This window comes from Rhinopithecus bieti, unplaced genomic scaffold (genome assembly GCF_001698545.2).
Source record: "Rhinopithecus bieti isolate Rb0 unplaced genomic scaffold, ASM169854v2 scaffold_7967, whole genome shotgun sequence".
Taxonomy (NCBI): domain Eukaryota; kingdom Metazoa; phylum Chordata; class Mammalia; order Primates; family Cercopithecidae; genus Rhinopithecus; species Rhinopithecus bieti.
In genome coordinates, this window is record NW_016806112.1 from 130192 (window position 1) to 135288 (window position 5097).

The following is a 5097-nucleotide window of genomic DNA, read 5'->3' on the forward strand; positions in this document are numbered from 1 at the left end:
AAAAAAAAAAAAAAAAAAAAAAAGAATCTTTCACTGTCTGGAGAGGCTGGACATTAGAAACCTTTATTTTTCCAACCTAGCAATTTCTGGACTCCATATTCTCCCTAATTATTGCTTGTGAAATTGGCCATTTTTTTTTTCTGGGCACATCTCCTTCTTATAGTAATGTCTTTTCAAATTTATCTAACATAAAGAAAGTCCTACCTTTTTTTTTATTTTTTTGAGACAGAGTCTCTCTCTGTCACCCAGGCTGGAGTGCAGTGGCATGATCTCGGCTCACTGCAACCTCTGTCTCCTGGGTTCAAGCAATTCTCCTGCATCAGCCTCCTGAGTAGCTGGGACCACAGGCCGTGCCACCATGCCCGGCCAATTTTTATATTTTTAGTAGAGACAGGGTTTCTCCGTGTTGGCTAGGCTGGTCTCGAACTCCTGACCTCAGGTGATCCACCCGCCTTGTCCTCCCAAAGTGCTGGGATTACAGGCCTGAGCCACCGCGGCCAGCCAAGAAAGTCCTACTTTTGACATTTTGCCTCTAAATATCTTCTCCCAACTCTAAAACTTCATTAGATACATTGTTCTCATTCAAATCTTCATACACAGGAGTTTTACTAAATGTTTCCCACTACTTAACACAGGCTGCCTTTTCCTGTTTCCTGTAAGTTTTCTCACCACTTTCTAGCCCCCTGTAAATATTTCTTTGTTGCTTATTGCCTGGTCCCAAACCCAATGCCTCATATTTGAGAATTTCATGATGGCAGGCTCCCAGTTTCAGTACCGATGACTGCGTCCACCTGCTGTTATTACAAAACAATCCACCGCAAAGCTCAGTGGCTTACAACAGTAATTACTTATTCTCATTCGTGTGTCTGCAGATCAGTTAAGGGCTGGTTGGTTTAAGCTGGGCTCAACTGGGCAGCTCTGCTTCAGACTGTGGGACCAGCTGGACACCTCAGGAGTTGTGTGGGGAGCTACTGGAAGAGACACCCTTTTGTTGGATGGTGTGGGAGGATGCAAGGTCAGGAACTGTTGCAGCCATTTTATTTCTCCTGGAGTTGCAGGAGCCTGTGTGAGGGGGCTGGAAATGAAGTTGACAGCAAGAAAGACATAAAACACAGGTAGAGAAAAGTCAGTGTCTTTTTTTTTTTTTGAGACAGAGTCTCGCTCTGTCGCCCAGGCTGGAATGCAGTGGCGTGATCTCTACTCACTGCAAGCACGGCCTCCTGGGTTCACGCCATTCTCCTGCCTCAGCCTCCCTAGTAGCTGGGACTACAGGCACCTGCCACCGCGCCCGGCTAATTTTTGTATTTTTTTGTAGAGACGGGGTTTCACCGTGTTAGCCAGGATGGTCTCGATCACCTGACCTCATGATCCGCCCTTCTCGGCCTCCCAAAGTGCTGAGATTACAGGCGTGAGCCACCACGCCCGGCCAAGTCAGTGTCTTGGTGAGAATCTGGATCCAGCTGCACCTGACCAGACACAGGTGAACCAACACATTCCCTTCATTGCTCATCACTTTGCGATTTTGTTTTTGTTTTCGTTTCTTTACCATCAAGACAGTCTTAACTGATCCACAGGCTGTGAGGTGGTTGCTCTGGGGAGTGGTCGGAGGACTCACCCGCTCTTTCTTCCAGGGTTCTGGCTTTTGGGGCATGCGTGCACATGTCTGGGTAGACGTTCTAAGCTGCACGGAACAGAAATGGAGTCAGGTTGATTACAGTAGAAAAGGAATTCACTAAAGTAATCTGATCCCTGAGAGGACTGGAAAATCGAGCTCTGTGACTATGCAGCCAAGCCACACCCACAATCAGGCTACAGAACTGGGGTGGCCAGAACACTGCTGCCACCACCATGGCCGCCGCTGTTGCCATCGTCGTTGCTGTTGCCACCTGGATCCCCGATCCCCTCCAGCCTGCACTGCACTGCCCCTGCTACTTTGGAAGCAGATCTTGCTGCCACCGCTGCCCTCATATGCCACTAGCTGCCGAGTCAGAGTCCTCTGGTTGGCTGAGCCTGGCCCAGCGTCTGCTCCCTGGCTGCAAGGGAGGCTGAGGAAGCAGCAAACTGGCCCTTTGGGCTTCTACAGTGGGACGTAGCTTCTGCCTCTCTCCAAGTTTCGGAGAATGGGGAATTCCTCAAACACAGGATGGGGTGTCATGCGAGGGAGTAAAACACTCAATACAGGGCATAAGGGATTGAGATCAAATAGAGACAATGGCTTCAGTTTTATTCCTGGTAGATCTAAATTGGAGAATGCAGCTAGAACCTGGGGCCAAAATGGGGCTACCGACTCTTCCCTGCCCCCTCCCAGAACTGAACTTCTTTTCTATTTTCTTTTCTTTGTTCATCTTTTGAGACAGAGTCTTATTCTGTCACCCAGACTAGGGTGCAATGGCACAATCATGGTTCACTGTAGCCTTGACCTTCCCGGCTCAAATGATCCTCCCACCTCAGCCCCTTGAGTAGCTAGGTGTGCCACCACCTGCCCAGCTAGTTTTTTGTAGAAACAAAAATACAAACATGGGGTTTCCCTGTGCTACCCAGGCTGGTCTCAAACTCCTGGACTCAAGTGATCCATCCACTTTGGCCTCCCAAAGTGCTGAGATTACAGGGGTGAGCCACCACACCCAGCCTCCAGAACAGAATTTCTCTCCTGGCTGTAGGAGAGCCCTCCTCCTGGAGCAGGGATGCTCTGCCTTGCTGAAATACTGCTTGATATCAGGAGCAGAAACAAGGGACAAGCTGTCTACGAGGGCAAGTGCAGGGGAGGCTGGTGTCCGAGCTGTCACCTGTCCTCTGCCTCCCCACACAGAGGGACGGAGGGGTAGGATTCTCTAATGCTATTTCCATTTGGGGATAGAAAGTCCCATCCATTTCCCAAAGAGGAAACAGCACAAAAACACAGTATAGTGGGATGACGGGGGCATGAGGGTGTCAACGGGAGGCGAGCTTACCCAGGAGGCAAAGTCAGTGATGCAAATGAGAACAGTAGACATTTGCACATTAACTCTATAAGGATGCATATTCTTTTTTTTTTTGAGACAGAGTCTTGCTCTGTTACCCAGGCTGGAGTACAGGGGCGTGATCTCAGCTCACTGCAACCTCTGCCTCCCAGGTTCAGGCGATTCTTCTGCCTCAGCCTCCTGAGTAGCTGGGACTACAGGCGCCTGCCACCACACCTGGCTAATTTTTTGTATTTTTAGTAGAGACGGGGTTTCACTGTGTTAGCCAGGATGGTCTCGATCTCCTGGCCTCGTTATCTGCCCGCCTCAGCCTCCCACAGTGCTGGGATTACAGGCGTGAGCCACCGCGCCCAGCCAGGATGCATATTCTTAACATCCACACAAAGCTATGCACTCTCATTTGTCCTTAGACATTGACTCCTCTGTATGGATTTTTTTTTGTCCTGCCATTTTTTTTTTCTTTTTTGAGATGGTGTCTTGCTCCATTGTCCAGGCTGGAGTGTAGTGGTGCAATCTCAGCTCACTGTAAACTCCTCCTCCCAGGTTCGAGTGATTATCCTGCTTCAGCCTCCGGAGTAGGCTGCTTCACCATGCCTGGATAATTTTTAATAGAGATGGGGTTTCACCATGTTGCCCAGGCTGGTCTCAAACTCCTGACCTCAAGTGATCCACCCACCTCGGCCTCCCAAAGTGCTGGGATTACAGATGTGAGCCACCACACCTGGCCATCCTGCCACTTCTGAAAGACATGTGACAGGCTAGCTGTCTTCCATTTGGCTCTTCCCTCAGATCCTCTCTGCCTCTCCACCCCAAGTCTGTGTCTGGGGGGCTAATTCATATGGACTCTTCTGTCTGCTAGCTTCCAGCTGGTGTGGTCCCTGGGATCCCTACGGGAGATTGAAGGGAAGGAGGAGTACATTTAAAAAATTATTTTCCAGGCTCCCTTCCTGTGAAGTCCCCATGGGCTGGCCACAACCCTTGACCCAGCCTCAGTTCTGTCAGTAGCTCTCTCTCTCCGGGTCCCCTCTCTGCATCCCTTCAAATTTAGGATGGTAACAGTCCCCAGTGTTCCTAGCCACAGGGTACTAAATCATACCTTCCGTGTTGCTTTTCTTAATCCCTATTCATACCTTTGTAAATAACCTCACTGCTAAACTCTCCTCAATTACTCAGCTTGAGTGTGTCATCTGTTTCCTGCTGGTACTGGAATGATATCTATGGAGTCTGGAAATACTTCTCCACCCAAAGAAAAAACAACAGCTCACACGCACCAGCAAATAGGACTTCAGTGCGTCTCAGATTCCTGAATGTGAGGGAGGCGGTAGGGAAGGGTAGAGAGTGTGACAAACAGAAGGCACGTGACCACTCATACGCCAGCCTTTTGTTGCCATGACAATGACAGCCCAGTATTGCCTATTCTTCCCATTTTTTCAAGAGTAGCAAAACATCAAGACTTTTAAAGTAGTACCTCTTGATTTTTTTTTTTTTCTTTTTGAGACAGGATCTCACTCTCTCACCCAGACAGGAGTGCAGTGGCACGATCTCGGCTTACCGCAACCTCCGCCTCCTAGGCTCAAGCAATTTGCCTGCCTCAGCTTTCCGAGTAGCTGTGATTACAGGCACATGCCACCATGCCCAGCCTGTACCTCCTGATTTTTAAATGTTGGCTCAGGCTGGGCACGGTGGCTCACGCATGTAATTCCAGCACTTTGAGAGGCCGAGGTGGGTGGATCACCTGAGGTCAGAAGTTTGAGTCCAGCCTGGCCAACATGGTGAAACCCCGTTTCTATTAAAAATACAAAAATTAGCTGGGCATGGTGGCACATGCCTGTAATGCCAGCTACTCGGAAGGCTGAGGCAAGAGAATCACTTGAACCGGGGAGGCAGAGATTGCAGTGAGCCGAGGTTGCCCCACTGCACTAAAAAAAAAAAAGGGTTGGCTCAAATTTTTTGAAATCTTGGTGTGAGCCAGGCAAACAATGAGGTGGCTGAACTTGGCCCTGGATCACCTTTTCAGTCTCTGTTCTCAGCGTACAGTGTCCTGCCAAGCCCCAAACCCTCTATGGTGCAGAGAGCCTATGGGAAGGACCATAGTGACAGACCATTAGTGAGACCCTCAGGACCTAGTGGTGGGAGC